Raw genomic sequence first — 19066 nt, forward strand, 5'->3', positions numbered from 1 at the left:
GATCCAGCAAAGTGTCGGGGAAGAGTTCCGTCAACACGACGGTGTGGTGACAATCTTGATGTTCTACTGTCGCAGCGCTTCGCCTAAGCACCACTACAATATTATCGAGGACTATGGTGGAGGGGGGCACCGCACACGGCTAAGAGAACGATCTTGAAGATCAACTTGTGTGTCTAGAGGTGCCCCCTGCCCCCGTATATAAAGGAGCAAGGGGCGGTGCGGCCGACCCTAGGAGGAGGCGCGCAGGAGGAGTCCTACTCCTACCGGGAGTAGGACTCCCCCCTTTCCCTAGTTGGATTAGGACTTGGGGGGAAGGAGGAGAGGGAAGAAAGGAAAGGGGGGCGCCGCCCCCCTCCTTGTCTAATTCGGACTTGGGGGGAAGGGGCGCGCGGCAGCCCCTAGGCCTCCTCTCCTCTTCCTCCACTAGGCCCATTAAGGCCCATTAGGTCACCGGGGGGGGGGAGGGGGTTCCGGTAACCTCCCCGTACTCCAGTAAAATGCCGATTTCACCCGGAACACTTCCGATGTCCAAACATAGGCTTCCAATATATCAATCTTTATGTCTCGACCATTTCGAGACTCCTCGTCATGTTCGTGATCACATCCGGGACTCCGAACAAACTTTGGTACATCAAAATATATAAACTCATAATGAAACTGTCATCGTAACGTTAAGCATGCGGACCCTACGGGTTCAAGAACAATGTAGACATGACCGAGACATGTCTCCGGTCAATAACCAATAGCGGAACCTGGATGCTCATATTGGCTCCCACATATTCTACGAAGATCTTTATCGGTCAGACCGCATAACAACATACGTTGTTCCCTTTGTCATCGGTATGTTACTTGCCCGAGATTCGATCGTCGGTATCTCAATACCTAGTTCAATCTCGTTACCGGCAAGTCTCTTTACTCGTTTCGTAATACATCATCTCACAACTAACTCATTAGTTGCAATTCTTGCAAGGCTTATGTGATGTGCATTACCGAGAGGGCCCAGAGATACCTCTCCGACAATCGGAGTGACAAATCCTAATCTCAAAATACGCCAACCCAACATGTACCTTTGGAGACACTTGTAGAGCTCCTTTATAATCACCCAGTTACGTTGTGATGTTTGGTAGCACACAAAGTGTTCCTCCGGCAAACGGGAGTTGCATAATCTCATAGTCATAGGAACATGTATAAGTCATGAAGAAAGCAATAGCAACATACTAAACGATCGGGTGCTAAGGTAATGGAATGGGTCATGTCAATCACATCATTCTCCTAATGATGTGATTCCGTTAATCAAATGACAACATATGTCTATGGTTAGGAAACATAACCATCTGTGATTAACGAGCTAGTCAAGTAGAGGCACACTAGTGACGTTTAGTTTGTCTATGTATTCACACAAGTATTATGTTTCCGGATAATACAATTCTAGCATGAATAATAAACATTTATCATGATATAAGGAAATAAATAATAACTTTATTATTGCCTCTAGGGCATATTTCCTTCACATCCTCCCGCTACCACCGCCACCCACACGTACCAGGGAGGTGTCCCGCTCGGCCCCCTCTCGTCCTCCTCCCGCAGGAGTCCTCGCACCTGCGCCTGGCCGATTCCCATGCCCGAGCGCCTCTCCTTTCCTACACCCCGTCCCCGGCGCCGTCCATCCACGCCGCGCCCGGTTCCCATGGCCATCTCCCTCTCGTCCCGATTGGGATCGTCCTTGATCCCCTCTGCCTGCTCCGAGCTTCTCCACCCTCGATGTCCTCTTCGCCGGTCCCCGTCGCTCTACCACTCCAGGAGCCAGCAGGCGCGCCGCCGCCTCGCCAGGAGATCGCCGCATCGCCGGAGTACGCCGAGCGCCACATACCCCGTTCGGCTCCCTCGCCGGAGGCCGCCACCGCGACCCTGCCGGACACCGCCAACCCGGAGCACCACGCCTCGGCCCCTGCCATGGGTACTGCGCCTGTGTCTTCGTCGCCCAACTGGAGCAGGGCCCCATGGATGCCAAGTCTCACCGTCGAAAAGTCCCGCCGCTCTGCCTCGCCTCTCACCCGTCGCCCCTGCCTCGTTCCAGCCAGCCTCAACCTCTTCCCTGAGCTGGAGCCTCCACCTCCGTCCCCATGGCACTACGGCCCCGTCGCTTCCCCACATCTCTGCCGCGCCAGGGACTCGAGCCCTCCACGCACGTCGCCGCATGGTTGCCGAGCCCGCCTCTGTCGTCATGCCCTTCTCCAACACCGCCCCAAGCTCCTCGCTTCCCCGACATGTACTGGCCCGGGTCCGGTATCTTCAACGCCCCATCACCTCATCGCTGCTGCCTGTCCATCTGCAGCCATAGTCCGACAGTAGCTCCACGAACACCTCCATCCGGTGCCTCCTTGGACCTCCTCGAGTTTGGCCACACCACGACCCGTAGGACCGAGAAACGCCAAGTACCAGCAAGTTCCTGATGGACGCGCCAAGTCCCCATCGAGACCCATTTTCTGTCAAGTTCGACTACACGGCTATGACCTCGGAGTTGGACCGCAAGCGCCAAGTACCCCACCGGCAAGACCACACGGACGCTCGAATGACTACAGACCGAAACGTTAAGTACCTCGTCGATACGTGTACGACTACCGTCGCCGAAGACCGCGAGTACAACTACTTCCACATCGCGCCGTGTACGACTACCGTCGCTTGGGTTCGACAAGACACCGAGTACCACTACATTAGCCATGTACATAATACACCAAGACCGGACCGACAAGTACCCCGAGAACGTATGTACCGCTACCGTCGATGTGCTTTTCGTCAAGTTCCACTACCGACGACCCCGAACGACTATGAAACGTGAATGACTACTTCCCTCGATGAAGTCGTTCCGCTTTGGAAAAGCTTGCTTCGAAGGTATAACCACCGAGACGACCTTCCGAGAATGAATGCATGTCGTATGAGATGCACCCTTGTTTGCCTCGAGCCCGAACTGTCGGTGCACATTGCCCCTCTTTTGCCTTGCCATCGACATGTGGGAACCCGGTAACCGGGAGCACCCCACCGTTCATCGCATGACATGCTCCCGTCACACTTTCTTTTGCACCGGCATCAATCGAGTGACCGGAACCGGAATGTTTCCGTGGCACCATTTCCGTTGTCGTGGCCGTGGCACCCCTCCCGTTTCCTCCATGATGACAAATGCTTCATAATATGCTCATGTCAACATTTTCATAAAATTGCATAAACTTGAACATGTCATCCGCATCATGATAATAACATTTAAAATGTTTAAAATTGTTGTTGCACCAAAATTACTAATGCATATGGGGGTTTACCGGGTTTGTTGTTTGTTATATTCGGTCCCATTTAAATTGTTTAGATGGTATAGTTTTGTTATGTTTCACCTCTTGACATGCTTAACAACATTTAATATTGGTGAGTACATAACCGAGAGAGAACTAAATAATTGATGTGGTGTTCCGTCAATATGCAACTCGTTGCATATTGGGCTCCACTTAACTTGTAGTTTTGTTTGTGCACTTTGCCATGCCATGCTTCATTAAACCGGACATGCATCATACTTGATTGTGCATCATGCCATGTTGATGTGTTGGTTGTTTACTATGTGGTTTGCTTCTTTCCGGTTTGTTTCTCTCATTAGCTTCGTTTACGTTCCGGAGTTGTGAGGATCCGTTCGACTGTGTCCGTTTGTCTTCTTCATGGACTCGTTCTTCTTCCTTGTGGGATCTCAGGCAAGATGACCATACCCTCGAAATCACTTCTATCTTTGCTTGCTAGTTGCTCGCTCTATTGCTATGCCGCGATACCTACCACTTGCTATATCATGCCTCCCATTTTTCCATGTCCAGCCTCTAACCCACCTTTCCTAGCAAACCGTTGTTTGGCTATGTTATCGCTTTGCTCAGCCCCTCTTATAGCGTTGCTAGTTGTAGGTGAAGATGAAGTTTGTTCCATGTTGGAACATGGATATGTTGGGATATCACAATATCTCTTATTTTATTTAATGCACCTATATACTTGGTAAAGGGTGGAAGGCTCGGCCTTATGCCTAGTGTTTTGTTCCACTCTTGTCGCCCTAGTTTTCCGTCATACCGGTGTTATGTTCCTTGATTTTGCGTTCCTTACACGGTTGGGTGTTATGGGGACCCTTGACAGTTCACTTTGAATAAAACTCCTCCAGCAAGGCCCAACCTTGGATTTACCATTCGCCTCACCACCACCTACTTTTTCCCTTAGGAATCGCTCTCCCGAGGGTCATCTTTATTTTAACCCCCCGGCCCAGTGCTTCTCTAAGTGTTGGTCCAAAATAGAGCCACTTGCAGCGCCACCTCGGGGAAACTTGAGGGTTGGTTTTAGTTGTACGTAGTGTTCATCCGATGTTGCCCTGAGAACGAGATATGTGCAGCTCCTATCGGGATGTCGGCGCATCGGGCGGTCTTGCTGGTCTTGTTTTACCATTGTTGAAATGTCTTGTAACCGGGATTCTGAGACTGATCGGGTCTTCTCGGGAGAAGGAATATCCTTCGTTGACCGTGAGAGCTTGTGATGGGCTAAGTTGGGACACCCCTACAGGGTTTTGAACTTTTGAAGGCCGTGCCCACGGTTATGGGCAGATGGGAATTTGTTAATGTCCGGTTGTAGAGAACTTGACACTTAACTTAATTAAAATGCATCAACCGCGTGTGTAGCCGTGATGGTCTCTTCTCGGCGGGGTCCGGGAAGTGAACACGGTGTTGGAGTTATGCTTGAACGTAAGTAGTTTCAGGATCACTTCTTGATCACTTCTAGTTCACGACCGTGCCTTGCCTTCTCTTCTCGCTCTTAATTGCGTAAGTTAGCCACCATATATGATAGTGCTTGCTGCAGCTCCACCTCACATACCTTTTACCTACCCATAAGCTTGAATAGTATTGATCGCGAGGGTGTGAGATTGCTGAGTCCCCGTGACTCATAGATTACTTCCAAAACCAGTTTGCAGGTGCCGATGATACCGTGCAGGTGACTCAACCGAGCTCAAGGAGGAGCTCAATGAAGATCGTGTTCATCGTGTTGTTTCATTTCAGTTGATCAGTAGTGGAGCCGAGTCGGTGCGATCGGGGATCTTTTGCATTAGGGGTAGTCTTCTTTTATTTTGGTTCCATAGTCGGACCTTGCTTGTATCTGGATGATGTAATGCTATATTCATGTATTGTGTGAAGTGGCGATTGTAAGCCAACTCTGTACCTCTTTCTTACTCAGTACATGGGATGTGTAAAGATTACCCCTCTTGCGACATGCCTACGATGCGGTTATGCCTCTAAGTCGTGCTCCGACACGTGGGAGATATAGCCGCATCGTGGGTGTTACAAGTTGGTATCAGAGCCGACCCTCGCGGTTACACGGATGTTTGCGGACAGGTGCGCGGTCATGTTGTTCATGACGTTTGTGACCCGTCGTGGCACCCGGCATGGCACATGTACCGGACTGGATGCACGGACGTATGTGCCAAGAGGAACGTTCCTGTGGCCCGGCGAGGACGTCGGTTCCTCTGAGTGGGGGTGTATGTGATAGCCTGGCTTAATAGGGATGATAGACTACTCATATCAATAAGGAATTCCTTCTTTTCCGGGAGCCAATTCTGACAGAACTCCAAAGTTAAGCGTGCTCAGCTTGAAGTAGTGTCAGGATGGGTGACCGACCGGGAAGTTGCTCCCGGTGCGCACGAGTGAGGACAAAGTGCATAGAAAAGACTAGTATTGATCTGTGGGGCCAGTCTAGATCCCGCCAGGAGTAATGACCACCGGCGGGTGTGTCCGGGGCGTTACAATTGGTGCTTCTCCGATGATGCATGAGTAGTCCTTTGTAGACCTTCGGGTCCGTAGTTAGTAGCCAGATGGCTTCATCTCTCCCTCTTGATTCCTAATACAATGGTCTCTTGGAGATCCATATTACGCAACTCTTTTGCAATGTGTTTGTTGGGATCGATGAACTTTGAGTTTATGATCAGATCTATGTTTTTATATCCATGAAAGTATTTGAGTTTCTTTGATCTCTTTTACGCATGATCTCTTATGGCCTCGTATTGCTACTCCGATATTTGGGTTTTGTTTGGCCAACTTGACCTATTTATCTTGCAATGGGAAGAGGTGCTTTGTAGTGGGTTCGATCTTACGGTGCTTGATCCTAGTGACAGAAAGGGAACCGACACGTATGTATCGTTGCTACTAAGGATAAAATGATGGGGGTCTATCTCTACATAGATAGATCTTGTCTACATTATGTCATCGTTCTTATGGCATCACTCTGTTTCTCCATGAACTTAATAAACTAGATGCATGCTAGATAGCGGTCGATGTGTGGAGTAATAGTAGTAGATGCAAGCAGGAGTCGGTCTACTAATCTTGGATGTGATACCTATATAATGATCATTGCCTGGATATAGTCATGAGTATTTGAAGTTCTGTCAATTGCCCACCAGTAATTTGTTCACCCAACGCTTTTCTATTTTTCTCGAGAGAAGCCACTAGTGAAACCTACGCCCCCCGGGTCTCTTTCTCATATTATTTGCCTTTGCGATCTACTTTTATTTGATTTTATTTTCAGATCTATTACTCCAAAAATACAAAAATAATTTGTTGCACTTTATTTTATTTGTGATCTATTTATCTGATCTATTACAACCTTTTTGTCTTCACACACCAATTTATGGCACCGTTACCCGAAAGGGATTGAAAACCCCTTTAACACGTCGGGTTGCAAGGATTTGTTATCTGTGTGCAGGGGATGATTACGTTGTGTTGCTTGGTTCTCCTACTGGTTCGATAACCTAGGTTTCATATCTGAGGGAAATACCTACCGCCGCTGTGCTGCATCATCCCTTCCTCTTTGGGGAAATACCGATGTAGCTTCAAGCGACATCACTCGTCCCACTGGGACGCGTTGTTCGCCAAGGAGCACGAGGCCCGACGGCGTCAGGGCCTGGGGTCATCGGTTGCGTCGGATGCGCCACCATCGCCAGTGGTGGTGAAGGAGGAAGAATGGGAGGAGGAAGCCGCCGACTTGGTCGCCCTCGAGGAGGCCAATTGGCGGCAAATCGAGGAGTCCATGTGTATGGAAGAGGACTACTGTCATCACATGGTGTAGGCGCTGGTCGACAGCGATGCCGTCGTGCAGGCCAATGCATCGCCGTCATCACTTCCACCCATGCCAGGTGTAGAGTTAAACACCCGCCTCCTTCATTCGATGGCCAGACATACCAGTGGACGTCCACTTTTCCCATCTACGCGTCTGCTCCGACTGTTTGGATGGAAGCGATGGAGGAGGAGGAGCGCCAACACCTCATGGAGTGGTTGTCATGGGCACTTGTGGCACTACAAAAAAATACACTTCCGTGATGATACGTGTTTGTCACAGTAGGTCGTTTTTTTGTCATGCATGTACATCCACGAAAAATTTATGACAGAATCAAGATAGTCATACCTGTGCTGTCGTAGAAGTGTTCCATGACATTACCAAAATTATCATCACGGAAGTGTCCACTTCCATGACAATAAATCGCGCGTCACATAAGTGCTTTCGTCAAGGGTGACCGACACGTGGCATCCACCGTAACGAAACTCCGTTAAGCTATCAGGTCGGGTTTTGGATCTGATAACCCGTTAACAGCCCTGACTAATGGGGATTTTCCACGTGTAAAATCATCATTGGCTGGAGGAGACACGTGCCAACTCATCCAATGGGCGAGACACGCCTATGATATGTTGACACGTGGACCGACCCATCAAGTTTAAATGGGCCGGCCCAACTGAAGGCCCATAAGATTTTGCGGACCATAATGGGCCAGCCCAGCTAAAGGCCCATGAGATTTTGTGAACCATAATGGGCTGGCCCAGCTAAAGGCCCACAAGATTTTGTGGGCCATAATGGGCCGGCCTAGGTAAAGGCCGACAAGATTTTTTTTGTGCCATAATGGGCCGGCCCAGGTAAAGCCCACAAGATTCTTGCGGGTCATAATGGGCCGGCACAACTAAAGGCCCACGAGATTTCGCCGACATTAACAGGCCGGCCCAGCTGTAGGCCCACAAGATTTTGTGGACCCTAGTAGGCCGACCCATTAACTGCCTGCCATGTTTTGGGCCAAATGCCGGCCCATATTTGATCCGGTCCATTAATGGCCTGCCACGCTCTGGGCCTAATAGTGGCCCATATGAGATCCGGCCCGTTAAAGGCCTACGACGTTCTGGGCCAAATTACGACCCAGATCAGGTCCGGCCCTTTAAGAGGCTTTGGGCTCAATTATGGCCCGTATCAGATTCGGCCCGTCAACTGGACACTATGCTTTTGGGCCCACTTTCTAAAGGCCCACTTAGTAATTCGGCCTGATATTAGTTTTGGCCTGTTAAGGGCCCGTTTAACATGTCGGCCCTATATTAATTTCAGCCTGTTATAAGCCCGTCATATAGTTGGGCCTAACTATGGCCCGGTTTGCATCCGGCCTGCTCACAGCCGATATCTGATTGGGCCAAACAAGAACCGAGACAATTTTTCGGCCTGTTAAAAGCCCGTGATTTGATTCGCACAATCATGGGCTGGGGTTCATTTCGGGCTGCTGACGGCCCGTGAGATGATCGGCACGTTTCAGGCCCAACCTACATCGTGATTGCATGACGGCCTGATTATGTACCGTAATTTTACGGTTTGGCTGGTTTACTGCGAAGACAAGATATATGTACAGTAAAATAACTGCAGCATCATGAATAAGAAAAAACCTATACTATACAATAAAGAAATTATGGCATATTACACCCACTGGGCATCAAAGTTCGCCACTATGATAATAAAGCACAAGCAGACAGCAGATTACATACACTGGGCATCAAAGATCGCCACCAGTGCAAATAAACACGCTGACAAAATAATATACAAAACCGACAACACTTAAATAGAGTTCAAGAAAGGCTAGCCCTACTGGGGAGCTGCAGCGCAAGCAGCTGAGCAAGATGATGAGACTGCGCTTGTTCAACACTTATATCTTCCTCACTCTGAAAGGTAAACAAGCAGACAGATGACAGGTTTTGCACATAAAAGTATCAGTGCTGACAATTCATCACATTTCTTACTGACGAATAAAGTGACACAGTTTAAATTTGCATTAACACAATATGGTATTGTTCAGGTCAAGATATGGCAGGAAATGACATTGTGAAGGAGTTGGCAGCTTCACAACACCAATGGATTACAGATGAAGAACTCATAAGTATCAATGGTTAGTGTGCTGCAAATTTATACCATTTCAGATTGGCAAATAAAGAGACGGTTTAAATAATAGTAGAATGATATGACATTGTTCATAGTTAAGACATTGCAGAATATGACATTGTGCTGTAGTGGGTAGGTTCACCACACCACTGGATTACAGATGAAGAACAGAAGCATACATGCAGTGCAAAAGAAGATCACTTGCTCTGTATAGTTTAATTTACATGGTATGAAGAAGGAACTTGGTTGTACAACTGAAAACTTAAATTGAGAAAGAACGAACTTTTGTTTATGAACCACATATAATAAACTTTAAACAAGCAATTTGATGCAAACACCAAAAATAAACAGCTGTTGCAGTCATGCCTAACCAAATATATACAACAAAGTTTGAAGGCTTGAGATGGACAAACTTACATTATTGGTGAAGACATGCTCTATAAAGGCCTTGTCCATGCCGATGGGGGGCGCAATTCAAGAAGTTTACCATAGAATCTTCTTCAAAAGCATTGCCTTTATTCTACATTTTGTTAAGAGTAAATATAGATGTGATAATATACGAAAAAATGGAGAATATTTTAGATAAGATGAAGAGTGATGCTACATAACCAAGTAGCTATAAATGTAAGTGCAGTGATACAGGCAAAAGGTACAGCCAAGAGCAATGCACAACTAAACTTCTTCAGTACCAACCTTATGGTAAGAGTAAATATAGATCTGATGTGTAGAAAATGGAGGGTAAAGGAAAATAAGCTGCAGAGTGATGGTACATGAACACCTACCTGTCATTATAAGTACACTAATAAAGGACAACATGTACTTACAAGAACAATGCAGAGCTAAAAAACATTGGCATTGGATATATTCTACACTAATGTAACCATTCATATAGATCAGATAATTTGGAGCGAACAATTGATAAAAACATTGCCATTGGATATATTCTACACTAATGTAAGCATTTGAGTGGAAAAACATGGTACAATGACAGATGGAATATGTATTGATAATGGATGGGCATGGCATCTCGACATATATGATGAGTAAACTAAGCAGATGGCGGTGCAACAAAGTAGAAGAAATGCAAGACAACATATGCAAGATACGCGCAATCAATAAAACCTTGCCAAATTAGAACAGTCACCTTGATGGGTGAACAGGACAGGCCATCTGCCTTTGACTCCTCGAGGTTAGAATAGTCATTAGGATGACATTCTGTACAAGAATCAGCAGGTGGGGAGCGTACGAGTTTAATTGCTTCCAGAATGGCACTCAATGCCTTGGTGCCAATTTTGTAAGTCATTGCAGTGTTCCACAATATTCTTCTGATGCGCGGATTCTGATATTCACTTTAATTGCGTATGATATCTGAGAACCATGAAAACATAAATAGTTGTGAGATTATCTTTGTAATGCAGATGATATTCTAATATAGGGGCGCCCCTGTAAACACTTGTGTGCTATCACTGGATTCTGATGAGAGAGCTCATGTGTGCTGTAATATGGTGCGTGCATTTATATAATCTGGCACAAGTACACAAAAAAATAGGCTCCAGAAGTAAGGATAGCTGGCAGATGATAGGTTCATAATATACTGTATAGAGAGTTTATTGCCAAACCATGACAACAAGAGCACACAACAACTAGGCAGATCATAGTGTACATAACAGGGGTACACCATAACCAGGATATATAAATCGGGAAAGTGGAACTGGCTGGCAATTACAGTGTTGTATTGCCGCTAGTAATTGAAAGCCTATCGATCACGTACAGGCCAGCTCTATCAGTTGTTAGACTACAGATGTCCCTGCTCCCCTTCCTCACAAGGAACATACTGTGCTTCCTATACAGAACACCGCACGGGCCGCCGGCCGAACCACCGGCCCCACCGTCTGTGTTCCTCCGCCACCCCCACCCCCACCCGCGTCGAGTTTTATTCGTTCGACGAGGCCCCACCACCGCCCCCTAAAACCACCGTCCCCACCAGAGCCCCTTCGATCGCACCGGCGAACTCCGGCGAGCTCTGAAAAATCGACTGACCCAATTTTGAAATTTAGTCTACTGTGATTTAACTAGTGTGGAATATAAAAGGGGAAAACCATGAGCATTGCGAGTATGGTGTTGAGCCTGCCATGGAGGATCTTAAGGTGCAAACCGGACAAAGGCAATTTCGCAACCAAGACAAGAAATCAGAGTAAAGCAGTGGCGATCTATTTTCTTGCTGCGATAAATAAGTTGAGCAGATACGAAAGAGTACCGCCTCTGGTGCGGCGCCGTGTACGCATCTGCTGAGAATTTGACGGTGTTGCGGTAGCGATGGCTATCGGCGGCGTGGAAGCAGATCTAGGAGGGTAGACGGTGGCGGCGGGGCACGGTGGACGAGACGGTCGTAGGAGCGGCGCCGGCAAGGTGGACGACGGCGGGATGAAGCGAGAGGACGGGATGCAAGGATCCCGGTCCGAAGCCGTGGATGAGAGAGGTCGATCTCTCGTAATGGACGGCGGCGTCGGGGTATCAGCTCCGGCATGGTGGAGGAGGACGGCGGTGGATGGGGTGGCGGACGGCTGCGGCCGGAGGAGGGTGGGGTGGAGAGGGTGTTTTGGCGCCCACAGAGTACGAATGGGGAAAAGGGAGGTAGAGAGGAAGGGGGAACCATGTATTCAGGGCGCGCTTGTCTCAAATGCGAGGAAATTTACAAACATAGCCCCCGTTTCAAATTTCTACTACATCACAGCAACACTAGTCGGTTGGGGATAGGACGGTAATCTCGCATACACCGAATACTTGCCGACGAGAGTTTGTTTTTGGCGCCCACCGTGTATGTATATGAATCAGGGAGGGAGTCGATTTCGGCCGAGGACACAATGTATTTTTGCGCCCACCGTGTATGAATCCGGGTGAGAGGCGGTTACGTCATGTTTGGGTGAAATTACAAACCTACCCCTATCGAAACCTATAGAAATCCAGCAGATAGGCTTTGCGTGGCAGGGATAGGCAATAGTGATTTCCATCTCGCAGATTTTGGTTTCGGGCGGTTACTACGACTTTCCCCGCTTCGTTCAAATTTTGCAGAGTGCACGTTTACTGTGCCAACTCAATTCGAATCCCGTTTGTATTCTATTTTTTTCGGGCGGGATCCATTTTCAATTGGAATTACATTCTATATACATCATTTTTTATATATACTTTCAAAAGCACAACACCATTTATACATAAATATGGTTTACAAATGGCATGATCTCAGATTCATAAGGTTGTATCCATCAATTTGGATTTTCAAATATTTGAAACCACTTTATGTTGAAATCCAATGTATGCATTCCTCGCTAACCGTCTCCAATTAATGTGTGTTTCACGCGAGTTTTTTTTACTTCTCAAACATGTATAATGTGCTTCACACACGCAACATATAGTGTAATCCCGTTTAGACATTAATTGCATATAAACCATGCATTGTTTGTAATTGAAGAATCTATGGATCACCAATATTGATAAACTATATAACATTACACGTGTGCCCAAATTCAAATGAATATGCATGTTTGATACACCAATTTGCGTTATGATATTATCGATCGTGATCTCCAGTTTAAATATTTGAATCCCCTTTAATCCAGATATTCGTCTCATATAGCTATCACTCATGCTTATATAGGACTATCTCTCTGGACCTATACGCGTCCATCGTCTCTCAGGTATCTCTCATGCTACCTGTATGTCGACAATGATCTTTTATCTTCGTAACACACTGACGGTACTCTCTCCCTCGACCTTCATCACTCTATCTCTCTCTAAATATATCTCGCTCCCTGCTATGTGTCTCTAACTAGGATTCTCCATGTGGAATCTCTTTCTCTCACACAAACACAAAACTTTGTCTCCCGGGGTCTCATTTCTCTCTACTATTCCTATGTGTGCCACTCGCACACCCCTCATACAGAGATGTCTTTCGCTCCTTAGATATGAGAACCTACGACTCTTCCTCTTCAATATCTCTTTCTCACACACAAACACAAACTCTGTCTCCCAGGGTCTCATATTTCTCCATTGTTCTCTTGTATGTCGCTCAAACACACCCTCTCTCCCTAGAGATATCTTGCGTTCCCTCATATGTCTCTGTAGCTATCACTCTCGTTGTGAAATATCTTACTCTCTCGCAGACACAAAACTCCGTCTCTCTGGATCTCATTTCTCTCTGATATCTGTTTGTATGTGACTCACACGCACCCTCTCTCTATCTCTCTCACACCCACACACATAACCCAGCCTTCTGATCCACTATACTCCTATATCTAACGCACACTAGCTAGCATCTTTATCTTTCTATTTATCTGTTTCTCCATCAACCTTCTTTCTCGCCCTCACTCTTGATTCCTATCACGCACACTACATATGTTTCTCTCTACATGCAGTCAAGTGCCCTCTCACACACATATATAACTTCACCCTTTGAACCACCCGACGGTCATCTCCAACACCCAAACTAGCGGATGTCCCTCTAGCTAGCATCTCCATCTCTGTATCTATCTGTAGTTTCTCCCTCAACATTTCTTTCTCGCACGGAGTCTTGCTTCCTATCACCCACACTATATATGTCTCTCCATACATATGCATTTATAGGTTGGTCTCTTTTGCACAATCGTTGCGCCTCACTCCCTCTGCTCGCCATAGATGCCTGCTCCAGCCCACGCCACTATCTCTTAAAGACAAAAACACATGCTCAATTGTCGGGACTTCTTCCATGCATTCTCACATGCATGCATATTGTCATACCGATCCGTCTCTCCCATGTCGTTGATCTTATGACTTATGTCTTCTTTCTTTTATCTCGATCATGCGCGCACGCACACACACACATCTCACGTATACATGTATACCTCTCACACATGCACGTTCAAGGTCTCTGTCTCCATACGTAGTTAATTACCCTCAATCCTAACGCCACGTCGAATCGCTCTCCTCTTTTGTGCACATAACTTCCGCCTGGATGGGTAAAACACACACTCACACTTAACAATCTCCTTCTAGCTACCCCCCCCCCCCCCCCCCCCCCCCCCCCCCCCCCCCCCCCCCCCCCGCCTCTCACTCTTCCCCTATATCCCTGAAACCAATAAGACCATCCATTAGTTTAATTCCCGCCTACATGCACCATTGATATATAGTAGTCTTCCCCGGCGTCTCTCGAACAAACACGTTCTCTCGAAGTCGACTCCTCTCACGCGCACACACCTTCTCTTCCCTCTTTACGGGCATTTTCTCTCTCACACCCCATCGTTGGTGGCCTTTGCCATACACATCACCTCTCTATGATGAAAGCCATGGACACTTAAATTACATCCGCCACAGAGGACCCCGTGACACACACACACACACACACACACGCACGCACCCCCCAACACACACACACTAAGACTCCATCTCTCTCTCTCTCTCACACACACACACGCAAGCACGCCCCCCCCCCCACACACACTAAGACTCCATCTCTCTCCCTCTCTCTCTCACACACACAAACTAAGACTCCATCTCTCTCTCTCTCACACACACACCCCACACACACACTAAGACTCCATCTCACGCACACATGCTCTAGGCGGAGCATTTGTTCCTACCACCCTTCATCCAACCTTACCCGTATGATGAACAATTAGCTTTATTTACTTGCATAACATGGACAAATTCCACTTTACTTTAGTAGTCAGCAAACTTATCATCTGTACCCTTATAAAAAACGAGTTGGTGGTGATGGTGTGCCTGCCATCTTGTAATACAGACCGTATGATCTATATCTGAGGATAGAAAGCAAACTATGATAATTTTACAAAAGATACCCGCACCTCTCTCCACATCATTATCTCCCGCAACCTCATTGCTCAGCAATTAAAAAAGGAATAAGTCTCTGGAACAATCTAGCATGCATGGTGGCCGCTGCCGCCTGCCGGCGCCGTCCATCCCCATGCCTCCGCCCATTCCGACTACCAGTCACCACTACGCTCCACTTCTCCTTGCCTTATCTCTCATCTTTCATTTTTTCGATGACATTCTCGAGATACCAGTTTTCCGATAAAATTCTCGAGATTTCATTAGTTTTTACACATGGGATTACTCCTGCATGGGTCAATCACAATAGGTGTTCTGTAAAAAAATGCATATTGATGTTCCGTGCAATGCATGAGAATGTTGCTTGTAATTATATAACGCAAATCACGAGCAGGAAGTGACATTTTTTTGACACAGCCACATTAACATGGCCACGTAAATCACTAGCTAAAGTAAATACCATTGTAATTATATCCCGATGCAAAAGGTTGAGTACACGTCCGAAGAGTAGAGTCGGACACACGCACTCTGTCCCTCAGAATCTCTCTCACACACACACCAGTTACGTGACGCCCACTTAAGCAGACACATATGTTAGAATTTGTGCACCCGCGGGTACACGTGATGCTGCGCATTTATTTAAGCCAGAAGGCGAACCCAAACAGTAGCTGCATTCATTCCCCTCCCGCCGCCTCTTCTCTGGTCGCTGTCGCCCGGTAGCCATGGGCCGGTCGAAGGTAACAACATACGCCATACTCCTGCCGGAGTGGCGCTTTAATATGGAAATTTTAGTGGCCATGCATGCATCTTTTTGTGCTAGCACTCCTATATAAGGGTTGACCGGTCGCTTCCCGCGGACGTGCGCGGGCGGTGGAAGAGGAAGGAGAAGGGAAGCGGGCTGTGGAGTAACGTTTTTTACCACAATTTCCTAGGAAACCGAGTGCAATAATTGAGTAGTTTTGCAAACTACCAGTACTACACCTGAAACGGTTCAAAACCTATACTCCCTTGCCAGCGCGCGCTTCCCGCGTGAAACGGTCAGCGTCGCCCTGGAGCGTCAGTGCCGCATTAATGCCCGGCCAGAGCGGAGGCGACCTCTCACTGGCGCCGGCTTTGAAGTGGCGCGACGGCCAAGAGAGCGCCGCTTCCCGGTGCACGCGACTGCTTCGCGTCGAGACTGGCCATAGGCCCTATTTGGATCCATGGGTTAGAGTTAGTTTGAGCTAGTTGGGGCTCAAATAGCCCTAAACTATCCAAGCATGAGGGTTTAAATTGGAGCAAGTTCCACCGAACCCACCAAAAAAAACTATCCCACCCATGAGGGTTTAAACTGGAGATAGTTCTCATTGGGACCACTGAAAAATCACTTTTCTCTCTCCATGAAGTGCATTTGTTGTCAACCTAACCCTGTCACCCAAACACCTCTTTGGCTACAGTTAGTTCATGAGTTAGTCTAACCTCTAGCTAAGTTAGAGTATCAAACAGGAGCGGTATAGGACATGCAAGTTGCTCAAAGCATACAAGCAAATTCGTACGTGAAAGGATTTTTTCTTTTTGAAAACGGAATATGAAAGGAATTTTTTTAGAATGCTCTTGGCATGTCGCTAACATGTGATAGTTAACCGACCTCAATAGACGGCAGAAACGCCAGCCCGCCGCACTTTGATAGAGACGAGGAGGGAGAAGCGATACAGGCTGCTGGACTACTAGAGATAGGTGTCGCACGGAAGCCAAGAAATATGGTGATAGCGTGGGTTAGCCATGTACTAGTATGATGTAACTACACTTGGCTGCCGTGTTTCGTACTCTTCCAGTCCGCTGTGGAGATGATTGGTTAATTTTATATCGCTGAATAATATTAAATATTATGAGTGCAGATGCTCCACCACGAGGTTCCTTGCTCCTTCTCGGTCGTCCGGAATCTATGTTCTTCCACTCTATTTTTTTACGTGAGCTTTGTTCATCCTTTTGCCAACACGCGAGACATCTAGCATCAAGGTGCACGTGTTATGCAAGGATCGTTCCATCTATATGAAGAACACGTGGGACTGGAACTACGAGACGAACATGTACCCAGGAGTGGACGTACGAACCTGAGTAATGTAGCGCAGTAAGTGAAGTAGAAAGGCACAAATCGTATGAACATGCGTGGCATATAGGGTGTGTTTGGTTGCGTTCTCGTCTCAGCATAGTTGTTCCCTCTTCAGGCATGCTCAACTCAATACCCCTCTTCATACATGCTCTCTTCATGCATGCTTCTAGTGTATTTGTGCTAAACTAGTGTGGACTCATGCACCCTCCATACACTCTACCAAACACCCAAAAGTAGGTCGAGAAGGGAACTCTCGGGCGGCATTTGTCTCTTACTATGTACTACCACTAAATGTTGTACGTGCAATGCATGATGATGTTATGGAGTACGTGCCTAAGTACTCTACTACTACTATATTAGTTGGAGGCACATATTAACTTCTATATTTGTTTACGTGTATGCCCCGAGACCTTCCAACTAGACGTGTTTTTGTCTCCATTTTTTTGCGGAAAACATGTCTTTGTCTCCAGGTCGCACTTTGTATCGTTCATACCACTAAGTACTACTACGTGTGGTCTCTGACCCAGAAGTGGAAGAAGTGGAGACGCTCTACCACGCTGTTTTTTTACCCTGGGCTCTACCACGCTGTTCATGTCCCACTCCTTTCACTGACATGTGGGACATCCAGCACGTGCCGTGTTTGGCACCCTTCGTCGTAAGAGTTGAAACGCTAGCATTCATCAGAAATAAAAATTAATTATAAATCGGCAGTGATACTATTTTTTTGCGAACCAATCAGCAGTGATACTATACCTCGATATCGGAAAGAATACTACTCCGTTCGCCAACATGTGGGACGTCAACCATCCTGATCCACTTGCCATGCACGCAGAACTCCAAGGGAGTCACCCAGGTCATCGCGCCGCAGTAACAATGACTAACGAGCCGTCAAATCACAGGCCCACTTCCCACTTTGAAGTTGCTTGGACGAAGGAACCATCATGACTTCGTTGAATTCCGCTTCTTGAAGAAAACTACTGTACCAGCAATACTGCTAGCTACAGTAGTTACTACAACAGAGGCCTCCTTTCGTTCATAGGATAGGAATATGAAAATCATAGGAAGTGAGATGACATGCATCTCAATTCCTATAGAGAAAGAGATGCCATTTGATGCTTAGGATAGGAATTTTTCCATTTAGTCTAGGCTAATGTACTGGTAATTTGCTCTAAAAACTACAGTAGTAACTAGTAGTACTGGTACATGCTCGTACTAAGACACACACACACACACACTAACTACTAGTACTACTACTTCTGACATGCTGGCCAGACGCTGTCGTTCTCCTTCCCGGCTTTGTCGGCGACACCCCACCGTGCTTGGATCTCCGCCGACCTCTCCGCAGTAGCGCGTGCGTCCTTTTCTTTCTTGCGGCGGCGGGCCTCTCTTTTATTGAGTGCTTTTTGACTTTTCCGCTCCCTCTGTGTGGCTTTGGCCGCCTCTTGCTCTACCGCCCATTCGGCCTTGGCATCTTCAAATTCCTCCCACATAGTTGTGAGGTCGCGAGCGGCGATGAACTCAGCACGGCGGGATGCCATCGCTTCCCTACCATTTTGTGTGCGGTCATGGGCGGCGAGGAACTCGGCTTGGCGGGATGCCATCGCTGCCTTACCGGTTAGTGTGCGGCGCGGTGGCATGAACGACGCTTGGTGAGAGCTCTGGGGTGGAGTGGCCGGACAACCGTATAGTGCATTGGTTTGTCAAGAGCTCAAGGACAGAAGACGAAGAAAATTTGGATTCCCCTTCAATCCTGGTCATTTATTACCGAGTAAAATGTATTGGCGGTCATCGAACTAGTCTTGGTAGCTCACTTTGATCATTGTATATGAGATATGGTGATTATACGGTCACTGGCTCAGCGTATAGCTCCGTATTTGTCTGGTTGACCAGTCAAACAGTCCGCATGTGCCTCATCAG

The sequence above is a fragment of the Triticum urartu genome, chromosome 4 (assembly GCF_003073215.2).
Source record: "Triticum urartu cultivar G1812 chromosome 4, Tu2.1, whole genome shotgun sequence".
Lineage (NCBI taxonomy): Eukaryota > Viridiplantae > Streptophyta > Magnoliopsida > Poales > Poaceae > Triticum > Triticum urartu.